Source organism: Rutilus rutilus (assembly GCF_951802725.1).
Source record: "Rutilus rutilus genome assembly, chromosome: 24".
NCBI classification, from domain to species: Eukaryota; Metazoa; Chordata; class Actinopteri; order Cypriniformes; family Leuciscidae; genus Rutilus; species Rutilus rutilus.
In genome coordinates, this window is record NC_140228.1 from 3469583 (window position 1) to 3495763 (window position 26181).

General features: G+C 39.3%; 1 protein-coding gene and 1 long non-coding RNA gene across 3 annotated transcripts in view; both read left to right on the forward strand.

Moving 5' to 3' along the window:
• The first annotated feature begins 15908 nt into the window (after nt 1–15908).
• The window catches only part of LOC311284446 (uncharacterized protein), a 29224-nt gene continuing 18951 nt past the window's right edge, over nt 15909–26181 (forward strand). Inside the window, exons 1-2 of the mRNA XM_084399480.1 lie at nt 15909–16014; nt 16381–16457. The gene's annotated coding sequence lies outside the window, so the exon portion shown is untranslated. The remainder of the gene's footprint in view (nt 16015–16380; nt 16458–26181) is intronic.
• On the forward strand, nt 19745–26040 carry LOC311284332. 2 transcript variants are annotated; one of them, XR_014626196.1, is made up of 4 exons: nt 19745–22909; nt 23288–23494; nt 23791–23967; nt 24901–26040. It is a non-coding gene; the product is annotated as an uncharacterized lncRNA (long non-coding RNA). The 2 variants fall into 2 exon arrangements; XR_014626197.1 differs by having other exon boundaries at nt 19748–22909; nt 23288–23435.

Below are 26181 nucleotides of genomic sequence, written 5' to 3' on the forward strand. Positions count from 1 at the left end.
TGCATGCTTTGATTAAAGGGATAGTTCACTTTGAAATTAAATTTTGATGTTTTAGCTTATCTCAAGGGCATCCAAGATGTAGGTGTCTTTTTTTCCGCAGTAGTTTCAATTTTCATATTTTTAGGTCAAACTGTTATTGTCTCTCAGTCATATTATGCATGTCTATGGTCACTGTCTCAAAGAGACAGATATATACAATAGATGCCGCCTCGTTCCAATGAACTGCCGTAGCCAAGGCGGCATCTATTGTATATATCTATGCACCAGTCTGCGCACACGTCACATAATAGGAAGCGCCCGCGCCTTCAGATCACTTGGACGTGGCTCTGTACAAAAGATAAAAACGATATAAATACTGTTCGTTTTCTCACACAAACCGCTCGTTTCGTGTCTTAGGCCATCAATGTGTACTTATGATGGGGAATTGTTTTAATTTGGACTCTGTGCATGCTCTTTGAGACAGTGACCACAGACCTGCATTATCTGAATGAGAGACAAGAACGGTTTGACCTAAAAACATCAAAATTGAAACTACTGCGGAAAAAAAGACACCTACATCTTGGATGCCCTTGAGGTAAGCTAAAACATACCAAAATTTAATTTCAAAGTGAACTATCCCTTTAAGGTCGTCACCCAGGTGCTTTCTCTCCATTTCTAAGCACCGCCCTCTATATAAACTATGTACACTGCCTTAGTAAGACTTGATGACTGCAGCTACAACAGCTCGTGTTCTCAATAAAGAATCCTGCTGAAGATACAACCAAGTCTCCTGGTCTTCGCTTCTGAGTTTCCTACAGCCCCAAAACGTCTTACAGAACTTTTGTCCTATCCTGTTTAAAATTATATTTATTAGAACCACTCTTTGAGCTTATTTTTGTGTGTGAAAGGTATTGGAAAAATAACTATTTATTATTAAAGCATAACTAAGTTGAAGTGAGACTAAATTTTTAAACATTGCCCAATTTTTTATTTGCCTCATTTGCATATTTTTTTGTTGCCTAATTATAAATGATCCAACAAAATGGGCCTAGAGAGAGCAATAGAGTATGTTTTAGCATAGCTATTATTTAACTGTAAAAAGTAAAAGCGTACACCCTTCACTCTACATTTGTTTGAACGACTGTAAAAGATGCACCTTCAAATAAAAAAAGGCCATTAAGCAGATATTGGAAATTACAGCTTTTTTTACTGGTCAAACTAAATTATAGCCACAGCACTCGAAGCGACTGGTCCAGTCAGATTGTAATAACTATCACAACTAGACTAGTGACGTCAAAACAATCCAAAGGATGTTGTGAGACTATGAGGGGTGGACCTCAGTTCTTCTAGATTTGGGGGCAAAATATTTTCTACATTTTAATGCATTAATCTGAACTTTGAGAGTTCAGAAATATAAGAGCTCAAACCCATGTTCAGCAGGCAGCCTATGAATATAAATCAAACTTGCATCACAAGTGTATTTTTATTCTCAAACCATTTGCTGACCAAACAGAATTTCATTAAGTTTAGTAACAACATGTAACAATGTTTACATCAATGATTTTGGTACCGTATATAGCTACATGTTCATTTTTCTCATGGAAAAATCTCTCACTAATGCTGTAAACATACAGGGAGTTGATATTATTATTAAAGGGTGAAATTATCAACTCAAATATAAAATGTTTGTTATAATAATAACGTTTTAATATTTTTAATGATATGAGTAAAATTATGATATGTAATATAGTGCATGTATTTAGCAAAAATACTCTCTATAGGCCAAGTTAATTTTTCCAGCTATATGCTGTGGTCATTAAATGGCTTTTCTGAGGTAAATGTTATGTTATGTGACATATTGTTCTCCAGTTGTTTTATTGATTTCCGTGGTTGAAGCACTGATTGAGTGATTACATGAGACATGATACATTTCAGCAAGTTGTAGGCTACTGTATCTTCCAACATAGTTCATTCGAATTTATTTACTAACTAAAGAAGAGCTTTAGATCAGTTCACGTGCTGCTTGAACCGAGGTGCTACAGTGATCTGTCACGTCATATTAAAAAGCGCCAAAACGGTATCTATTTTTTGAATTTCGTAATAAAATTGACATAATTTGAAAGCTGAGACTATGCAGTCTCAAGTTAGTAGTTAGTGTTTGTCACGTTTGGTTTGAGCACATGGCTTGTCATGTATGTTTCCTTGTGCCATGTGCTCTCCTATCGATTGTCTAGCTCTTCCCATCTTGTTACCTGATTATTGATTAATTTGCCCCGCCTGTCCTCCCTCGTTACATGCATTGTTTGTTCTCCCTATTTATTCTCCTTGTGTTTGTAGTCATGTACTGGTTTGTTGTTTTAATTCTACCTAGCAAGTCAAGTCAAGTCAAGTCCCTGCACTTGAGTCCTCGCTACTTTCATCTACCCAAACCCTAACAGAATGAACCAGCCATCAGAAGACTCAGCAGACAATGGGTACCTTCCTCTTCCCATCTCCTTCCAATGGGGCCTCAGATGGTCCAGCTCATCTGGTACATCTCGCTTCATCAAGAGGGTCGTAACATCAAGGACTTTGCGTTTTACTTCTGGCTGTGGTGGATGACTTGAACTACAGCGATAATGTGGATCTCAAAGAGGTTTTTAACACCTGCCTCACAATACCCCTCATGATACGTGATATATATGGTCATTCTTCTTAGTGAACTTTCAGTGACTTGAGTCAAGGTGAAAGTATGGCAGTTATTAGAGGGGGAAATCAACAATACTGTTCCACCACATACTTGTGTAATAATGAACAGAACTGAAACTAAATACAACTATTCACTAAATCAGCATGTGAACAAATGTAGAGCTTCCTTTTTATGGAGATTGCATCCTTTCAATAAAGGGAAATAAAATAATTTGTAACTTTCTTATAAATCACCTGATCTTCAAGAAATGTGCAGTTTTTTTTAAATTGGTTTGGTGCAATTTTCACAGGCAAGTTACATTTTAAACTCATAGTACTAATATCACAACAGATCTCTTTTTTTTCAAACATTTCAGCATATTTTCAGTTCACAAAGTACAAAATCACAAAGTACTCTTTTCACAACACAAAATAAGTGTTTTGTCTATAAACATTTCATTGACAGTAACTTCCTTTATTATGCTATTACTATTAACCTTTTCATTTGCGTCTCTTTTCATTCAATTTAATACATTTGTCTATTATTTGATCCAAATGATCTTAATGGTTAATCAATTAATTATTTCTATAGATCTCTAAAGATACAGATTCTATAGGTATAGTTTCTACTTTGATAACCAAACCTAATTAATTATTCTGGTAACACTTTACAATAGGGGTGTAACGTCTCTGGGTTGAAGACAAAGATGAAGACAATGATCCACGATATACAAAAATACTCTATAGTTTATTTATAAAGGAAAACTCGAAACAGTCAGTGTGTGCTCAAACATCCACTAACACTCAACATTGACCGACAACTGAAGATCGAAAAGGGAGAACTTAAATACACAGATGATAATGGGTGACAACAGGTGACGGTGATGATGAAGACTGACTGACTAACTAAACACAGGTGACAGAACTGAACTAATGATGATGATGATGAAACTAATGACAAACAAAACAAACAGAAAGTGAAACATGAAACATGAAAACGTGACATAACTCCCCCCTCCCGCTAGGCGCAACCCGCGCCGAAGAAGGACCAGGGAGGAGACAATGGAGGGAGGAGCCAAGGAGGAGCAGGATGAGGAGGCGGCCACGGTGATGACGGCTGAGCAGGGGGCCACGGTGATGACGGCTGAGCAGGGGGCCACGGTGATGACGGCTGAGCAGGGGACCACGGTGATGACGGCTGAGCAGGGGGCCACGGTGATGACGGCTGAGCAGGGGGCCACGGTGATGACGGCTGAGCAGGGGGCCACGGTGATGACGGCTGAGCAGGGGGCCACGGTGATGACGGCTGAGCAGGGGACCACGGTGATGACGGCTGAGCAGGGGGCCACGGTGATGACGGCTGAGCAGGGGTAAAATGAATCCCCGATTGAGCCGGCCGGACCCAGAGCCGAGGCGATACCGCAGGTCCGGAGGGCCAAAGCGACGCCGACGACCCATGGGACCGAGGCGGAACAGGGGATCCGGAGGGCCGCGGCGGAACCAGTGGGAGTGAGGATGATGGAGGAACAGGAGGGAAGACGGAGCCCGGTGGATCGGAAGGGGCGAAGGGCAGAGGTGCAGCCGGGAGCACAGAGTCCCGAAGAGGAGCCAGGGTGACGGCTGACCAATGTGACGACAGAAGGACGAGTGAACATGGTGGAGCTGGAGGCCTGACGGGACACGGTGGAGGTGAGGGCACTATGGGTCGAGGAGGAGCCAGGTAAAGTCAGAGGTGATGGTGATGATGACAGGGGATCATCAGCCCAGTGTGCTGATGAGCTGGGCAGAACCAGCGCTGAAGGTTTCGAGGTGGGCGTGACCAGCGATGAGGGCTTTGAGCTGGGCGTGACCAGCGATGAGGGCTTGGTGCTGGACGGAACCAGCGTCGAAAAGGGTGGGCTGGGCGGGACCAGCGTCGAAGAGGGCTTTCTGCTGGACGGAACCAGCGTTGAAGAGGGCTTTGAGCTGGGTGGGACCAGCGATGAGGGCTTGGTGCTGGGCAGATCCAGTGGTGAAGTCTCTGTGCTGGACGGGCCCAGCGGCGAAGGCTCTGTGCTGGACGGGACCAGCGATGAAGAGGGGTCTGAGCTGAACGGGACCAGCGACGAAGAGGGCCCTGTGCTGGACGGGACAAGCGATGAGGAGGGCTTTGTGCTGGATGGAACCAGCGGCGAAGAGGGCTCTGAGCTGGACGGAGCCCTCATAATTTTGCCCTCAAAATTTTGATAATTATCTCAAAATTATGAGATAATTAACTCAATAATTCAGAAAAACAGAGCAAAAACTTTTATTCATGAAAAATTATCTCGTAATTCTGAGATAATTAACTTGTTAATTCAGAAAAACAGAGTAGATTTTTTTTCCTCAAGTGAATGCAATATGCTTCCGTACCTTTGTGAGTACTGTCTATAGAAAAAAAAAAAAAAAAAAAACGATTGGTGCTTGTAACACGGAGCTGCTACAGCTAATGCCCAGAGCTCCCACTCAGCTAAAACGGCAGTTATGGGGGCATATACATAAAGAGTGTCTTATTGCCTCTTAACAGACACAAAATGCAATTAAAATGTCTGTCAAAACAGGGCCCTTACATGACAACAAGATGCGTTTAGCAACTTAGCCATTGTTTAAATTCACCTAAATAGTGTTTTAGACGGCTAGCTGTAGTCTCGCGCTGAAGTCCTGTGGGAGCTCAGTTGTAGCCGGAAAAAGATAAATAGCAGTGTGCAGGTGGGAGGAGCGTAGTGTGTGAAAAGTGATGATCGGAGTTGCTCACAAGTGAAGAAGAAATGGTTCGCGTTTATGCCGTTCTGAATTGTGGCAACAGAATGCGAAAATACAAGAACTTAAATTTTCATTTAAGTGGCATCAGTATTATGACAATCTGGTAGCCTATTCTGATTTGTTTTGTTTGTGAAATGTTTTGAGCTGTGTACTTTGATAAGCACAAAGACATCAATAAAGAGCGTATGAATCTCAACAATGGTGAAAATCACCACTTTAGTAGCTTGTTTTATGATTCGATCTAATCTAAAAACAACAGTTTTGTAGGGATGGCTGACACGAAACTGACGTTCCGAAGCTTTTCGAGATCCCGAAGTGCAGATGTTTCGAAACACTGATCCGAAGCGTGATTCAAAAAACCCATGTCACGTGACTACGGCTAAATGAAGCTTCGGAGTGTATCACAAGTGTTTCGACAGGTGGAATGGTCCGCCGAATCAGCGTCTGATTGACAGGGTCGGGAACAGACCACACAATCGCACATCTGTATAAAAGTGAAGTCAACGCATCTTGACCTCGTGGGTTTTTGTGAGAGGAGTTTGATTTTGAGATAGCGGATTTTTGGTGATATAGTGACATTTATAGTGCGATTTGTTTAGTTATATTTAGGCTTACATTTAAATTTACACATTGACTGGTAGGCTAGAGACAGACAGAGTATACATATAGTGACACATTAATAGATGCATAGATAGAAATATATATAGACAGATAGATTAATAGATAGATGCATATATAGATTAAGAGATAGATAGATAAATAAAAATGGAGAAGAGATGCCATACATCTGTGGTGAGGGAGCATTTCCATTTGGAGACCCCAAATAAAGTGAGATGTATGTATTGTGATCGGCAGCTAGCCTACTGCAACAATACATCCATGATGCGCCACTTGAGGAGCACTCATCCTGCCATTTTGCAGGGTGCAGAGGATGGTAGCATTCCCCCTGTACATAGGCCTGCTACTGACACTGCTGGGCCATCTAAGCAAGGTATGCATTGTTTGAAATATAATTATTTGTATGTCCTTGCTAAAAAATATCTTTGCATGCCAGCAACAAGTGTCCTTGTGAGAGGATTTTTTCAAAGGCTGGAGAAATGATCTGTAAAAAAGAAGTAGGCTAAGTCCTTCCACAGCAGAGAAATTAATATTTTTGAATAAAAATCAATAAAAAAGTGAGACATTGTGGCTTGATTTATTTTATAAATATTCATTTTTCATGACCAAAATAACATTATGCACAGTGAGGAGCCTACAGGTTACAAGCTTCACATATTAGAAAAATACAATAATAAAAAAACACATTTTTTTAATGGCTCGTTGTCAAGGTTGTTTCAGATCAACACCTGCAAGTGACCACTAGGTGTCTCCGTTGAGATGGGTGTCAGATTGATTCGAAGCCTCCACACAATGGCACATTTGCTTCAACTGTGTCATTGTTTCACGAAGCCTCGATCTGCCCACCACTAGAGTTTTGTTGTGCCATTAATATATTTATATTACAAACCTTGTGTTACTGTAGCATGAGATCCAGTATTAGTATAAAAAGCTGCTCAAATTTGAACAAACATGAGTTTTTTGTGATGTTCAGAGTTGATCTGATTGTATGATTGAGATTAATTTGCTGATATCTGTGCATGTTAGTGTATGTGCTCATGTATGTTAAAATCTGATTGCTCCAGTAACAGGGTTTGTAATGTGAATATTAATTGAACATCAGAATTGTCTGAAATGAAATTAGTGAATAAGGCTATTTTATGACGATTTAATAACCATCATCACCTGTTCTCAATTCATTTTAGCTTTCTTTGCTGCTGCAAATGTATTTAATAAACACACTGTCACAGCAGCCAAAAAAGACAAAAGATATAATAAGAGTTAAGAGCCCAACTAATGGAAACCCTAATCACTGTTATGGTGACTTGAAATGAAACACATGAGAGTCAAACCTGTTAATTCTCAATATGAACTTCTGTAGACGTCTAACAGAAATAAAGTCAGTCTGGTTAGTAATAAGTGAAGCTGGTAATGCTGTTTGTGGAGTTGTTCATCCTCCTCTGATGAAATCTTCAGAGATTTATTGTCTTTTTTTATCTTCAGTTGATTTCATCTAAGGCTATGGCTGAAGTCAGTTGTAGTTCTTGTGTTTTTGCTCATCTCTTTTTCTGTTGTCTCCTTTTCTTCAGTGATTCTGCAGGCTTATTAAGGCTGAGATGACTCAGCCTTAATCATATTTAATATACACAGATTTTGTGGCTCAGATAAGGTCCAGTTCTGGTTTATTTCTTTGCTTTTGGCAGACATGTGGCATTGCTATGGTTTGCTTGTGGTCCAGATCTGGCAAACAGGAGTGAGCCGCCCAAGGGACGTCATTCCACGCTGCATGTGTGCCAGATCATCATTTCACATGTGCCAGATGTGAGCCGGATCTGGGCCATCACAATGTTGCTATGTGAATCCAAATAATTTGTGCACACATGGTCACTCTCACTCAGCTTGGCTGCAGCGTGACTTTTGTTGTTGCATGTAGGCTAGATACTGTTACTGTCACTCACAATGATATTATTTTGACAGTGGCATGTAGGCTAACCCAGCCAATATCCAAATTCACACTCTCTCTCTCTCTCTCTCTCTCTCTCTCTCTCTCTCTCTCTCTCTCTCTCAGACATTTGATATGAATACTAAAATTGTAGAATAGCTTTTGTTTTAGGTTTCTAGATTCTAGGTTTGTTTATCATTATGTCATAATATACATTTTTGCGTTCTGCTCTTTACATGTAGATTTCAAGTATTTTAGTTCATACAATAATACATTTGAATCACCGTGGGATTTGTGAGGTTATTTGCCATAAATGCAATACACTGACTGCTATAATATTGTGAGATATAGTAGCAGCTGTTTGTAGTTGTGGTGGGGCCTATTTGGGGTAAATACCAGGGCTGTTTTTTGAGGATCTCAAGTCCGGTGGTCTGGGAGGACCCAACAAGAACAAGAGCATAATCCACAGAGAGCAGGCAGGAGTGCAACAACAGGAAAACACATAGCCTACAGGAGCAGACTGTTTTTGAAATGGTGCTATACATTAGTCTTATATATGAAAGAATATGAAATGCTTTCACTTTTATCACATTTGTCTCATTATTAATAAATTTATTTAATTAGTTTTGGTGCAGATTTTTGTTTTTGTTTATTTGTGCTTAATTGCTAAGACATCCTTCCTGAAAACATTAACACTTTTCTTAAAACTATAGGTGCGTTCCATTCGACAGGGTCCATACACAGTGTTCACTGCTCCCCTACTCCCTGAGCACGGTATATCAGTTGAAGTGGACTTCACTGACAATAACCGCTCATTTGAAACGCCCTGCAAACGTCATCAAAGAAAGTCAACTACGGGGTCGCGCAGATTATGATATAACATAAATATATATAGGACTACATTCAAATTTTTATTTTTATTATTATATTATATATTTACAATTATATTGCACTACTTTACAACTACCTAAAATAAAATCACTTTACTTCACAAACTAGCTAAGCTGGCTGCATTCACTGAGGTAAATTATAATCATCAAAAATAGTATATGTAATATTCACAACAATAACCGTTAAAAATACTGTCATTTAACAATGGCGAAATGTATGAATACTTACACACACGTTAGTTATGTCCGTTCTTACTGGTGATGACGTGGTGCGCGAAATGACAGTTGGGTGATCATCGCTCTCCACTTCCTGTGAAGTGATGTATCGATGTTCCCTTATTCCCTATGCCGTGCGCAGTGCCCTTCGAACTGAACATGTTCGCTCCCTTCGGATTGGAATCTCACTTAAGATGGCGGAATACCCTGTGAAGTCCACTTTGCAGTCCACTTACGGTCAAATGGAACGCACCTATTAACTGCAAATTCAAAACCACTAAAATAATTGACCGAACACTTTATTCAAAACTACATTATTGTTAATCTGATTCAAACTTTGGCTTCAAATGGCTCTCAAAATCATCCAAACAGACACTCTGAACACACATTACACACTGTGAGATTGAAAAACATTACGATCATAACCTCATACAACATTAAATATGCATGGTTTTCAGAGAAACTGCCAAGTTTTGAACTTTGTACAATCCTACTGAAGCCTAATCATACAAATAAAAAATTAAAGAAAGTATTAAGTTTAAAAAGAAGAAAAAACAACTTCTGAATTTAAAGTTTTCCTTACAGTATTGTTTAATTATATGTTCACTACATCTTCAACTATACTTTGGATTTGAATGAATCTGACATCCAACCTCAAAAATGTACTGAATGTACAGTAGATCAAGTTGAAAAAAAGAAAAAGAAAAAAAAAAAGAACAAAGATTTTAAAAAATATTGAAAAAAAAAAAGATTTATTTTGGATCAGTCTCTTGTCTGTACTCATGGTAAATCCAGAGAACTGCTCTTTCTGTAAAGATTCCTACAGGTTTTCCAAAGAGTTCTGCCATTGAAGAAATGAGGAACCCAAAATGTTATGAATGTATATGTTATATATGTCTTCTTGTGAACTTCTGCACCGACGGCCATCCGTCCATGCAGTTTCCTTAGTCTGCTTCCTGCCGAGGCTGCCTCCCTGTGGCTCCTCCCCTCCTGCTCCGCAGCCTTCACCAGCCCCGGGCAGGAGGAGGTCACAGGAGGGCGGCACCGCCCGTCTCCGCCCCTTAGCCGGCTAAAATGCCAGGCTAAGCAGCACTCCTGAGACGGGCAGCTTGGAGTTAGGGCTCAGTTCTTCTCAGGAGCTGGTAGCAGGCCACTCCTTCCCCTGGTGGAGAGCCAGCGGCGAATCTTTTGTTTTTAAGAACTGATGCCCCTTCCTCCAAGCCCCCAGAGGTCCCGGATGACTGTGTGCGCCGCTCACGAGCTTTGCCACTCTCGTCCCCCTCTGTCGTCAGACCCTTGTCAGAGATGGAACGCTGGTCCTTCCCTGGCCTCCTCCGTCAGGACGCGGGCAATGACTGTGTCCCCAAACCGGGTCGCTACGCCGCCCACGTCCGGGCCAGTCATTCCGCTTCACTGCCCCACCGAGGGTACGTCTGTAGTTCCCATGACCCTGCTGGTTCAGTTCTTGGGAGCCTGGCTAGAGCTCCAGACCTGTCCTGCTGGGTCGAGAGAACCATCAGACTCGGCTATGCGATTCAGTTTGCACGATCTCCTCCCTGCTTCCGGGGAGTCCGTTACACTATTGTGGGTGGCAATGCCCCTGTCATGCGTACGGAGGTCACTACCTTACTGGCGAAAGGTGCGGTCGAGATTGTTCCTCCAGCCGAAATGAAGTCCGGGTTCTACAGCCCCTACTTTGTACCGAAGAAATCCGGTGGGTTACGGCCAATCCTGGACCTGCACGTCTTGAACCGATCCCTCCACAGGCTTCCGTTCAAGATGCTCACAGCCAAACGCATTCTCGAATGTGTGCGGCCACAGGATTGGTTTGCAGCAATCGACTTGAAGGACGCCTACTTTCATGTCTCCTTCTCCTCGACACAGACCGTTCCGACGGTTTGCTTTCGAGGGCGGGCATATCAGTATGCTCCGGCACCTAGCCTGTCTGGGCCTTCGGGTCAACCGGGAAAAGAGCAAACTTTGCCCCGTGCAGAGGATCTCTTTTTTCGGTATAGAAATCGACTCGGTCGCAATGTGCACGCTGTCACTGCTGACTTGCCTGAGACGGTTCAAGGGCAAGAGTGTGGTTCCACTGAAGTTATTTCAGAGGCTCCTGGGGCATATGGCATCCGCAGCCGCAGTAACTCTGCTCGGACTGCTTCATATGACACCGCTTCAGCTCTGGCTTCGCGATCGAGTCCCGAGGTGGGCATGGCAACATGGCACGCTCCGAGTATCAGTTACTCTGACCTGCCGTCAGACCTTCACCCCGTGGACGAACCTCAGCTTTCTACGGGACGGAGTGCCCTTAGAACGAGTTTCCAGGCATGTTGTTGTCTCAACAGATGCCTCCACCACGGGCTGGGGTGCCATGTGCAATGGACATGCTGCCGCGGGCTCCTGGACAGGACCCCAGTGCCTTTGGCATGTCAATTGCCTTGAGTTGCTGGCAGTACGTCTCGCCCTGCACCGCTTCCATGCGTTGCTCAAGGGTCAGAACGTACTAGTCCGATCAGACAATACCGCGACAGTAGCGTACATCAACCGACAAGGTGGTCTACGCTCCCGCCGTATGTCGCAACTCGCCCGCCACCTCCTCCTATGGAGTCAGAAGCATCTGAGGTCGCTTTGAGCCATTTATATCACGGGAGACCTGAACTGTGCAGCTGACAAGCTCTCACGGCTTCAGCCTCTCCCTGGAGAATGGAGACTCCATCCCCAGTCGGTTCAGCTGATTTGGGATCAGTTCGGGGACACACAGGTAGACCTGTTTGCCTCCCACGACTTGTCCCATTGCGACCTGTTTTACTCCCTGACCGAAGGCACGCTCGGCACGGACGCACTGGCGCACAGGGGCCTTCGCAATATGTGTTTCCCCCAGTGAGCCTTCTTGCACAGACCCTGTTTTTTTTTACCTAGAAAACAGTAAAAAAACAAACAAAACAAAAAACATAGGAACATTGTGAACTATTAAGATAGTGTAAGGACCACCCATTGGCCCAACGACGGAAATCCAATGGCATGGGCGACGGAATAATGCGTGTATGTCTTTTCAACGCTCCAGTGAAGTTCACTTAATTTATTGGAATTTAGTTTCAATATTACTTTAGCTCTGCGCTTAATCTGACTCCAATTTCAAATGATAATCAAATTTAGAAAATAATCATAAATATTGATTATGAATTAATTTTAGATCTTTGATTATTCTGAGCATCTCATAATTTCAAATATTCGTTCATTAAGGACCACAAATGTGCGCTCACGATCACAAACTAGCCAGTCCTGAAAGAGTCAGAGGGTACAGTGCAACTATTTTACCCTAAGTGGCCACTCACTGCTGACTCATAACAAAGGTGTAATTTTTTTAATAGTTGTGAGCTTGCAACGTGCTAAGTCAGTGATAGTCAGAAATCGGAAGGTCTCCCTAATGATGTGCCCCATGCTCCATTCATAGTGCCTTTGGTTTGATCTATCCTGGACAGAGATTTGCGGAAACACCAGACTGCACTTTAATCTACTAGAAAATAATGATTTCTGAAAAATGCAGAATAAATAAAGATGTAACATTTATTTATCAGGTAAAATGTATCATGCCAATTACACAAGTGATTAAAAGCCAATTCAGAAATAATAAATACATGACATCAATTACTCAAAGATGACTCTAAAAGTAAGCAATACATTCCTGACAGAGACACACAGTGGTGTGTCAGTGCTTTCCAATAGGAAAACACTGAAACAGCACGGTATGGCGGATGTTCCTGGTAAAGGGTCCCAAAGACTGCTCTGTCCCCTAGCCTTAAATACCCAGACCAGAACAAAAGGGTTGTACCAATATTTTTGGGTCAATTCATGTACCCCAGGGGGTAGCCCATCTGGTTTCGGGAGATATCTTGGAGTGACATCCAGGATTCTCCTAAGTTCTCAATCTTTCTCGTTAAACCAATGACTGCAATGAAATTAAGACCATTTTGTGATGCCCACTGGCGTCTGTCCATCATGGCCTCCTAATCATCCCCATATACTGACTGGCTTCATCACTCTGTCTCTCTGGTGCAATATGGCTGTCGTCGCATCATCCAGGCAGATGCTGCACATTGGTAGCCTGGCAAGCCAGACCCACATCAAGATGTTGGGTCTGGGAACACACCATTGGCAGGGCTCAATTCGAGGGGCGGGATAAACAGTTGTCTTTCAAATTCCCTCTGCACGCAATATGATAGCGCTACAACCAACCAGAGCATTTTCCCACCAGCGGAGCCAGTTGATAGATTAAACTTTTGCTGTATCCGGTCAGCAATGCTCCGAACACATCTTCCTTTTTAAAGAATGACTTAAGTGCCGTTCTTTGTTCTTTTCTCAAAGAAAAGCTTATCTTCAAGTCCTAGTGCAGCAGCAACTCAGGGAATTCATGCGGAACAGTCGCAACTCTGTCGTCATTATGTTAAGCCTGCCCACCGACTCTATACACGATGTGATTGGCCTGACTAGAGTTTGTTTTTTCCAGCTCGAAAGCTAACGGAGAGTTGCTAGACTACCCTGGCTGCAAAATAAAATTTGCTGCCGCTAGGGTGCGTCTAGATTTCATCTGGCTGTGGCTGAAAGTAAAATGACTTTCATAAAATATGAAATCACATAAAAATGACATCACATAACCTATATAGAGATCACACTGTCAGAGAGTTTGGAAATATTCACACATAAATTATAGGACATAAAACATGACATCAGAGTTTTAAAATCAAACATTTTCATAGAGAACAATACTTCACGGTTGTTTAACCCCCTGGGGTCCACAATCACGCCGGCGTGATTGCTCACTTTTTTTCTTATCAGTTCAAACGAGACTCCAAATACTCTGTTGACTTTGATCTTACAAACCAGTTTCATACATCAATCGATCCTGTTAAGTGTGTATTATTTTTGTGTATACTCACAATAAAAACAAAGTGTTGTGCTTTTTGCCAAATAAAGAAAAATAAACATGATGCGAGTTCTGCTTTCTCTCTGTCAGTGAAGTCAATTCTGAAACGCGTCCGAAAATGAACAATAACTCAGCGAATACTCAGTCAAACAGGCATACAGACACACAGGCATGAAGCTCTTCTTTTAAATGAAGTATTTTTTATAAAAAACATATATTCTCAGTTTATGTAATCTGTATGAAAAGAGAGAGATGTCAGTCGTTCTCATCTCAGCTTATTATGTTTTAATGTGACCCCGCCCACGGAGAGCGCGCGCTATTCAAACGCAAATGACTGAGGCAATCCATGCAATTTGTGAACGCCCACATCAGCTCGAGAAAACACATCAAGTTTATTCAGATCTTTGTACTTGTTTACACCGTCTCGCAGCGCTGTGAGGAATAATACTATTGTAATAATAATAATGGAAAATGTACCTCAGAAATGCGGGTATTTCGAGGAGCAACGGATCCTGAGCTGAGGAATACTGTAGTACGTTTTTTCATTCTCAAGTGATTCGCGTTTCTGTGTGTGAATGAATGAACGGCAGAGATGCGCGCTGTTTACCACAACGACGGTTTAAATTTGAATCGTATTTCTGTGTGTGAATGAATGATCTGCTTTTAGCAAACTATTTTGCTATACTAAGATGAGTAAAAATCGACTGAAATATGTTGAAATAAAATGTATTTGTATAAGCAACGTATTAAACTGCAAATTAACATTTATATTTCTTATATAAACGAAAGACCTATGTTACAGACATATGAAAGACAACATTTCGTTGTCAGACATGTCAGAACATCTCAAGGACCCCAAAAACACCTTAGACCCCAGAGGGTTAAACCAATGAGCATTAAGCTGTGTCGTCCGCAAGTCGTTTCCCATCATGGTTTTGATCAGCGCAATCGGTGCAGAGAAACTGTGCTCGACTGCAGAATCCAACACATCCGCCTCGCCATTGCGAGAGTTTTTTGACATCAAAGCCAGGCTGACCACACTCGGACACAAGCATCTTTGAGGCCTAAAGTGGGCGGAGCCAGCCTTCACCATCTTGGCAGCGCGTCACTCCCGGATAAACGTAAATGGGCAAAGATGCGGGACGTGGGTGGAGCTGATATAAGCCAATAGTTAAAGTTCCTGTTTTTGCCCTTCCAAAAATATTATAATAGTTAAAAGCAAAAATGAATAGGTTGGTTTCACATGACATCACATTGCTGCTTTGCGAGAGCGCAAAATTCAGATGGCGTGCAGGAAGCGAAGTAGCTGAGGATCTGCTGTCTGAAAATGTTTTGTGTAGTTTACGGCTGCTCCAATCGTTCTAACCGAGAAAAGGGAAAGGGGTTTTATAGAGTACCAAAGATTATAAAAAAATTCAGCCCCCTCACAGTTTCATTAAGTGCAAAATTAGCTATATAGACCAAAACCAATTTTTGTACCAGGCTGTAAACATATTTTTTTCTGCTGTAAATTTGGGCATTTTAACATGGGGGATATATGGAATTAACTCCGTTTAGGAGCCTGTCTCGGCCAGTCGATGAATTGCAGTTTAAGTCACTTCCATATTGGCTTCAAGAGAGAGGTTGCCGCTTCCTTACAACTTTTTTTTTTTCTACAGTCTATGGTTGTAAGACAATGGGAGAAAAAAAACTAATAAAGGAAAAATAAAGATTCAAAGTTTCAAAGTAATACAAAAACAATAAACCACCAGGGGAAAAAAAACTACAAGCTTGAAACAAAAATCATGCACTGAAAAAGCTGAAACGCTGAAATGATGACTGACAGCATTTCCAGCCAATAGCACCGCCATAAGAGATGATAGCGGAGAAAGTGAAAGTAAAAAAAACAACAGGGTTTTCCTAAAAATCACATGACTTTCAGAAAATGGCCGTTGACTTTAAATGAGCGTTGTGATCCAATTATTCGTCTAGTTCTCCTTATCAGCTGAGGAAGGACGGACTGTTTAATACAGCCTATTGTAAGTAGATCCATTTTACTAAATTATGATCTTAAACTGAATTATGTCTGACTTGTCAAGACATTCTTTGCAGTTGGCTATATGACTTAATAAAATTTAGCCCTACATAAAGTAGGCTATATCAGTGTATATGTGTATGCTAAGAATTTGCAATGCTCTTCATAGTGTATTATTAAATTACATTTATTGATGTTGATCTTAAGCAATAATAAAGATCTACAAGTATAATATTTGCTAATACCCGACACTAATAAATTTTTTTTAAAAGCAATAAAGGTTACGGTTAGGGTTTTTTAGTGTTATAATGCTCCCATCCATTAAAAATAAATAATTGTTTTATTTTATTTATATTTTTGTATTATTTAGCATCAAATTGCTTTGTAAGCTGAAAGACCCCCATCTTCTGAACCAGTTAAGACAGAATCTCAGTTGTTATCAGAAGGGTAAGACTATCATTATTCATCTGTCTTAATTTGTAACATTCTGTTCCTTGTGCTTTTTCTGTTATTCATCTGATTCTGTACACCATCCTCCTCAGCTGACAGTAGTTGTAAATAATTTGATGAGGGCTATAAAAAAAAAAAAACATTTAAACTTCTGAGTTAGCCTATAATTTGATTTGAACGTAAGGAACAGATGTAAGGAACAGAAAACGCTGTTTTTAATATTTATTTTTAATAGACACTGGACTGTATAGCAGGATATAGTGCACTAAGGTGCTAGTTCCATAGATGGCAGCAATGCAACTTTTTGATGCCGGCTGCTGTAAAACCCCAAATAAGAAGAATAGGCTATAAAACAGTGTATATGTGTATGCTAAGAATTTGCAATGCTCTTCATAGTGTATTATTAAATTACATTTATTGATGTTGATCTTAGTCAATATTAAAGTTCTACAAGTATAATACGTGCAAATACCCAACACTAATAAAAAAAACAAAACAATAAAGGTTAGAGGAAGATATATTTATCTCAAAATCAAAATGGCGGCAGGGATTCCCCCAAGGGGGGGAGAAGTTTGCAAGTCTGTGTCTGAAAGTGGACTGGAACACAGCCTAGAACTCTATGGGTGTTTCTCAATTCTTATTTGTGCATCCTCATTTCCTTTCCTCACGTATCAGCTCCACTCCTGTAGGATGCGAGGGAAGGCTGCAAGGAAAGAAAATGAGGACGGAGAAATTGAATGAAAGCTTTTTTATATATTGGAAAACTTGATCACTCGAGTGTCACTTCATAGCGTCATCAGCAGCGCTCAAAGGATCTGCCCTTGTGTTGTATTAGTTTGGTTTTTTAAGAAATTCATAATAAATAATAATAAAGCAAGATACCCTGTTGAAATATGTGAGATGTGTATAAGCTGCAGAGGTAAAGTATAAATTAAAATGATTGTGACCGATGTGAAGGGGGAGGAGAATGTATGTGTGTCACGTTTAGTCGATAAAACTCTTCCGCATAGGATACACCTGTGTGTCCTCGCTCATAACTCCTCAGGAAGCCTCCTCACTCCTCAATCCTCGACTCCTTGGGGTGCAATTAGAGAATTGAGATGTCCTTAAAGATGGCTGAGCTCGATCGGTTTCCGGGTCATAGGATGGAGGATGGAGGACGGAGGAGCAAGGAGACGACGTATGCTGCGTCCGAAATAGAATACTTCCCTATAGAGTATGCGAAAAACAGTACGGGAGCAGAGTACATGTCCGAATTCATAGAATTCGAAAAACAGTAGGCGAAAAGTACCCGGATGACCTACTACTTCCGGCGAGATTCTGAAGTGCGCATATGATAGACACTTTACTATCCCATGATGCCACGGGAGAGGAGTTGTCGTCGTTATATTTGAAAATGGCAGAAAACTGAGACGTAAGTGTAAGTACTTTATAAAACACTTTTTGTTTATTTGTGGTTAAATTGTATTTGTTTAACATCATAATAAGTAAACGATTGACTTGTTAAAAGTTTAAATAATGTAAATTGAGGGTACAATTTTGTGAAATGAAAATTTTATCATTATTATTACCGAACAGACCGAGCTAATTCCTGTCAACGTAGCTAACACGGTTTTCTTTAAACGACATTCGTTGTTTCGCAGTTAAATGAGATAGTTGCAAAACTTTTATTTTTTATTTTACAACAATTTTATTTCTCCTTTGCCAGTGTTGATATTATTTAATATTTGTTGGCTATATAGCAAGCTACTGTTAACAAGTGTACCTCAACTTGTCCATGTAACATTAATATTAATAATATGGATTGACCATGGTTCATCACTAATGTTCAATTCTGTGTTGATTTTGCAGGGGGCTGATGAACACACCTGTGTTCTTAGAGAGTGGAGAGTGGCTAATGAAAGGGAGGAAAGAAAAGAAAGAGCGACGAGAGCATGAGGAGAGACAAGAACAGAGGCAAGAGGCCTCTGAGAAAAAGGGAGACAAAAGAGAGAGGAAAGATTCCTTCAGCTTCTAGAAATAATCGCTAAAAAATATATTAATAAAGAAAACAAATGCCACTCTCTTTCCATTTATTTGTTAGTATGTTCATTTTGTCATGCTGTTTTAGCAAGTTAGTTTTAGCAAAAATGTTCTCTGAATATGAGTGTCGCACTGTAGAGAAATACCCACACACACTCCAGACACCTTTAAAATGTATTTGCTTTACTTTAGTGTGTTATTTAACTTTTAAATGGATACAGAATACAAAGCTTAAAACAAACTTTGGCACAAAGTAGTATAATAGAGCTTAAAGCACCACTTAAAGCAAAAGTTTTAAAACATTTTTATTATAGTGTCATCTTGAGGGAAGAAAATGAACTTCAGCAGCTTCAGTAAGGTAACCTTCACAGTTTTCTAAAATATCTAAAGGGACGTTGATACTAGCAATCTCATTTGTAGGGCATCACTTTAAAATAATTCAAAATCTGTTTCTTTCAAGCATGTGTCCAAGATTTCCACTTGAAATTTTCCTACCCAAATTTAAAGTAAATAATTTGTAATAAAATTAAGCTCAAATATGTGATCTGTATCTATAACACTACTCCTTTTTTTTTTTTTTTTTTTTTACACCCATGGTCACAATCAGTGACTGGATGGACTGCCGTGAAAGTCGGAGGTTGGGGCAGAGGTCAGCTCCATCTTTAAAGGTCCCATATTGTATACCTTTCTGAAGTTTTATTTTAGGTTTTGATGTCCTTAAGAATATATATTTGCGGTATAAGTACCAAAAACCATCTCAATATATTTTTACAGTTCCTTTCTCAGGAGCTCTGCCAAGAACAGGTCAATTTTGGCATGTCTACTTAATATTCATGAACCTCTCTTCTGATTGGCCTGTTGTTTTCTGAGTGACCCACCATTGGTGGGGGAAATGACTGAAGGCGGTGACTGAGTAGTTCTGACAAACTACTCTGACAAATTGACTGTTTTGAAACTTATTTTGACAATATGGGACCTTTAAAATATATATGAAGAATTGGCACAGCAGCATTCAGGTGACAGTAGATTGTAGGGCTCACAATCTGTAAACATGTATATAGTTTATTTTAGAATACAATTTGAATCGACAAGACACTTGTTTTTTGTGTTGGCTTATTTATAAATATAAAATGTATGTATGTGTGCGTGTGTATATATATATATATATATATATATATATATATATATATATATATATATATATATATATATATATATATATATATATATATATACAGTGAGGAAAATAAGTATTTGAACACCCTGCTAATTTGCAAGTTCTCCCACTTGGAAATCATGGAGGGGTCTGAAATTGTCATCGTAGGTGCATGTCCACTGTGAGAGACATAATCAAAAAAAAAAAAAAAAAAAATCACAATATATGATTTTTTAACTATTTATTTGTATGATACAGCTGCAAATAAGTATTTGAACACCTGTCTATCAGCTAGAATTCTGACCCTCAAAGACCTGTTAGTCTGCCTTTAAAATGTCCACCTCCACTCCATTTATTATCCTAAATTAGATGCACCTGTTTGAGGTCGTTAGCTGCATAAAGACACCTGTCCACCCCATACAATCAGTAAGAATCCAACTACTAACATGGCCAAGACCAAAGAGCTATCCAAAGACACTAGAGACAAAATTGTACACCTCCACAAGGCTGGAAAGGGCTAAGGGGAAATTGCCAAGCAGCTTGGTGAAAAAAGGTCCACTGTTGGAGCAATCATTAGAAAATGGAAGAAGCTAAACATGACTGTCAATCTCCCTCGGACTGGGGATCCATGCAAGATCTCACCTCGTGGGGTCTCAATGATCCTAAGAAAGGTGAGAAATCAGCCCAGAACTACACGGGAGGAGCTGGTCAATGACCTGAAAAGAGCTGGGACCACCGTTTCCAAGGTTACTGTTGGTAATACACTAAGACGTCATGGTTTGAAATCATGCATGGCACGGCAGGTTCCCCTGCTTAAACCAGCACATGTCAAGGCCCGTCTTAAGTTTGCCAATGACCATTTGGATGATCCAGAGGAGTCATGGGAGAAAGTCATGTGGTCAGATGAGACCAAAATAGAACTTTTTGGTCATAATTCCACTAAACGTGTTTGGAGGAAGAAGAATGATGAGTACCATCCCAAGAACACCATCCCTACTGTGAAGCATGGGGGTGGTAGCATCATGCCTTGGGGGTGTTTTTCTGCACATGGGACAGGGCGACTGCACTGTATTAAGGAGAGGATGACCGAGCCATGTATTGCGAGATTTTGGGGAACAACCTCCTTCCCTCAGTTAGAGCATTGAAGATGGGTCGAGGCTGGGTCTTCCAACATGACAATGACCCGAGCCAGGATAACCAACACTGTCAGAAAAAAGGGTACGGTTGGGGTACATTTGTGAACACTAGGGTACAAATGGTGAAGTTGTACCCTCAATGGGTCATAGTTAGACCTTAGGGTACTAATAAGTACCATTTAGTGGTAAAAAAGGTACAAATATGTTTCCAACTGTTAGAGGGTCCATGTTTGGACCATTTAATCCCCAAACAAAGGTACAATCTGTGACAAAAGGAGGAAGCCAAAGTGTATGAAATGGTAAAAGCTTATTAGGCTCTGCATCCACAGTGATCTCAACAATTCAGTGAACACATAATTGTCAATCACCCAAAATAGATTAAACATAGAGCAAGATATTCATGTTCATGAGTTGTTGGTTATTTAGAAGAGATGCACAAAATAACCAAATATATTTAATAGCCCACATATTTACTGACTGTCACTGGTTCTGAACGGTACACAAGCACATGACCTTTCATTGATTATGCAGAGCATCAAGATAAGTTTGAAACATAAATCAAATGCAATAAAGTAGGTCTGCATTTTTAATAGAATTTTAAACTGTGTAATATAATACCTGTTTTAACTTGTAAGATAAGTTTTAATTTAGATTTATGTAGACAAATATTATTCAACGTTTGTTTAAAATGATATGGGGTACTTTTACTTTGCCTCAAAGTAAAAGTACACGCATTTGACCAGCCAATGGGATTGTAGCCCGCGCAGTGCACTTTATGCGCGAGAAGAAGTTGGGAGGGACTGTGCACAAAAAACGACGGTTATTCCATGATGGCTGTCTCACTTCTGAGTCCTGACGCTGTCGACGAGGATCTTCAGAGATTGAAAGAAGCCGGAATAAATATCACCGACGACGAAGCACAGAAATTCAGAGGTATGTTTAGTTTTAAGTATTGTGAAAATTCGTTGGTTCCCTTGCGAGTTATGTGCACAGTGCACTTGACATAGTGTCTGTAACGTTAACGTTAGGCCTACTGACGCGTTAGGGAAAACCTTTCTTCGAAAATACTGAACTGACAAAACCAACGTATGGTTATTACGTTTTAAACTTATTGTTATAACAATTATTTGTATTTTTTAGCCATAAATTAAGATATAACTTTTAGCATAACTTATAACGTTAACTTACTCTACCGCGAGACCGCGGCCATAGAAACAGTTCAAACCCATCGCGTTTTGTGTAAAAAAAACAACAACTCAAGATTAACCAACAGATTTATAAATTCAGTTTCCCAGAATGTTCTTATAACTCTTGCTACTTAACCCGTTTTCACCCCGGACGCAAGCGAACGCTTGGCCTGTTTCTATTTTAACGCTTCTCCTTACAGCTAACGTTAGTCAGTCTGGAATTAAATAATTTACGAATATCATCCGTGTGAGTTTACTTATATCAGTTTTATTTGGTAACGTTAAATAACGTTCTAAACGTTAGTCCATGAGAGTAATCATTTAGTCCTGTCAGCCATCACGAGCGAACTAAAGCAGCAGTCAACTGAGGCGAGGACTCGGAGATCGAGGCGTCCGTCAGCATCGAGCCCCTCCAAAAACAGAGAGTGAAGTTTACCATTTATCAAAACTAGTAAACTCGTGAAATAAGTTTCTAGTCTTTGAGCTACTATTTTAAATAAGTTTGCTTTTAATCATACACTCAGAAAAAAGGTAACCGTTACTCTCAGTACATATTTGGCCTAGTACTTTCAAGTGTACATATTGGTACCTTTTAGCTTTTGTACCTTAGGGTACTGCCCCAGTGACAGCTTTGTACCTTTTTTCTGAGTGTATATGTACCGTTATTATGGTGTATTTTTCTAAATTAAAGTAATAATTTATACTGATGAATTTCCATTGAAAGTTTAAAAATTGTTCAAAAAAGACATTGATTTTATTGTTGCTGTTAAAACCTAAAGCTCACATTGATCATTCTTTCTTTTTTTCAGAAAATGAGGTGGACGGGGATTATTTAAAGGCTCCTTTAAAAAACAGTCCAAGTTCAACAAATTTGTACATGAGATGGAGGCGATAACATTTAGAGCCAGTGCCAGCAGAATCCCACCAACAGAATTCGACTACAGAAATGCAAGTATAACATTGAGTACTATATTTGTCATATGTTTAGTGGTCGACCGATATAGATTTTTTTTCTTTTATGCCTGATGGCGATATCTTAGAATGCAGAGTGGCCGATGCAGGGCTCAACATTAACGCTTGTCCGGGACAAGTGGATTTTTTTGAAGGGACCTGACCGAACAAGTAGTCTGATTAAACCATCAATAACAATAAAAAAAAAAAAAAGAGAAATATTTGAATTCATTGTGCAGCCTTAAATTTATTATCTCTCTTTGTGATCATAAAAATTTAAGGTAAGGAAATAGTGAATGACATGCATTTTTGAGGTTTAACTTTTATTATTATTTCAATTATTATTATTCTGTACTTTTAAATTTGATCCAATAGGAGATTGCTGTCATTGGTGAGGATGCATCCTTTATTGAGGGTCATGTGAATGTCCTGCATATCCAGTACAGCAAGATGCGACTAGACACCTTGGTGGTCAAAGAAAGAATGCAGTGAACTTTTGCATGGCGAAGAAACGAGATAAGAGGTGGGATGACTGTGGAGGATATACTTAAGAAATACCCTTTCTTAAAAACACCCTCAGGGGTCAGTGATGTCACCGATTTTTATATCAGTTTTCTGCTTAAAATAAATATTGAATGTTGATGTAAGATAATAGTATACTAAAATTATACTTATAACTCTTTTGTAACTCTTATAACTCTTTGAATTTTCTAAACCCTCAGGTGAACAAATATATGTGCATTCAAGCTTAGAAATATTTGTACAATGATATTACTAAAGGGAAATGACAATGAAAGAGGCAACATAGAATTTTAAAAATGTCTGATTTTATTCATGTTCATGTGAATGCTTAACTTTCCCTTTCTGTCTATTTGCAGTTGTGTGATAAAGTTGACTGAATGCATTCCATCAGCTGTCAGCGCCAGCCAGCCAGCGCTTCAAGGATGGCTTTACCATTATTGTGCCAAAGGTGCTTGAGCTTGTTCAAAGAAATGCTCCATTAGCCAAAATCTACGAAGAAGCAAGAGAAGTGATGCTTGCAGAAGATCTACCAGGTATTGACATAAAACGTAGCGGTTTTGTGATAATCTATTTCTAAACTTTTAGGACTGATAGTTTTGTTAATTAAAAGTATAGGTGCTCAACAAATACATTTGTTGAAAATGTGTGCTTAGTTTCCATACAGTATATCCTTGAGAAACTGTGATCTAGCGCTGGGCGATATGACCAAAATCTTATATCACAATATGAATAATTTTAATTCACAATAATGATATATATCACAATATAGTTATTTTTGTAGGAAATAAACTTGATTAAAAAAAAACTAGTCTATAAAAAATACTAGTCTAATGTAGAGTAAAACATTCTCAAACTTATTAAAGTAAACAATAATAAAATTAGAACAAAGAATGTAATCACAAGCTATAGGACAAAAAATTACAACAGAAAAAGGATAAATGTAAAAAAAAAAAAATCAGTTGTAATTGCTGTGGATTATTAGGCTGCTGTCACTTTAAAGGCTTAGTTCACAAAAAATGTCATCAATTACTTGTATTATTCCAAACCGTAAGACTATTGTTCATCTTCGAAAACACAAATGAAGATATTTTAAATTAAATCTGAGTGGTTTTCTGTCCCTCCATTTGACAATCCACTCAACTACAACTTTGTTGCTTCAAAAAGTTTATAAAGAGTTCAATCTTAATTTTCTGTCTGGGTTTGCCCTTTCATGCGCAAATTGTATCATTGGTAAAGCATGTATTCACTTGAAACCAGCTTGTAAACAATTTCATGCATTTTATGCAACATTTGTTTATTTCCAGTTACTTTGATTTTAGCAAATTGCAGAAATATGGCTAACAATGAGTAAAGGAAACTTGTTAAACTGTCATTTTGTAATACTCTGATACAGGTCCAGTTATTCAGTTCTGATGGATGTTGCATTGTTTTACTGATATGTTTAACATATTCTTTTCTTCTCACAGTTTGATGTTGATACTCCATACCCAACCATACAATTGGTAGAAACTGACTGGAAATTGGCTTTATCCAAGAGGCTTCAAGTCCTCATCAAAGTGGATGGTGTGGAGGTGTGCAGGGAAATAGGAGCTGAAGAAGGGATAATTGAAGCATTCAGTGCTTACTATGTTTTAAACTTGGCTTATCCACCCTACAGAAAAATACATTGACCTTCCTGCAGCATGCCATAGCAAAGATTACTGAGGTGGGTGGCAAGCCCCTTCCAATAACTGTCACCCGAATAATTAATATCGTGTGGTGAAAATGCTTGGGAATTTTCAACTCCCAAAATCCTTGATGAATTTGAGATGGTAGTAGGTACAAATGTACATGGAAATTAAGATTTGTGCAAAGACATTCAGCGTGTTTCAGAAGTGACTGTTGACAGTGTGAAGTATGCTTTAAAAGATGTATTCATTGTTGACTATGTCCATGCAGAAGAAATTCCTCTATTTTTCCAAATAGAGTACATTTTAAATGTCAATACTGTATGGTTTCTGTGTGGCAAATTTTTAATACCAGTGTCGTATGATTTACACTTCCATGCATACACAGTTATGAAATCAGGGCAAGAGATGGACTTTCAGGACCTTTGACACCTACTCTGCTGATGATAAATTGTGATCCTCAAGAATGTTTAAAAAGTTCAAATTAAATGTGTAGTACTGTGTTTGGTGAAATGTGTGTTTGTGATCAAATGTTTTAAGGGTATAAAGTTACAATTAATGAAATGTGTACTGCTGGAAAAAAGATTGCTTTGTCATTCTTGATGTTCAAAACTTTTTAAAAGTACAATTTACTTAAAGTGAGATCTAGTACTGATCTGAAAAAAAAAAGAAATTTCTTTGTGATTCTTAATGTTAACATGTTTTATTACATGCTAAAAAAAAGTTGTTGAAATGTATTGTACTGATTAAAAAAAAAGAAATATAATATTAAGCTTAATATTCTTACTGTTTACAATTTTTGATTATATAAGTAAAATTGCTCAATATATGCATCCTATTATATGACGCATTGTGATAATGCTTAAAATATTCATCCTGTGAAAATGTGAGAATGTAATAATTTTGAATGTTTAATAAATGATAAAGAGCATTCTGGCCTTTTTAATGTGTTGTATGGAGTACAAATTTGCCACCATAAGGTACAAAACGCTTGTCACTGGGGCAGTACCCTTAAAAGGACAAATTTGCACCTTATAAGGTACAATTTAGTCACCAGAGGTACATACTTGTCTTTGAAAG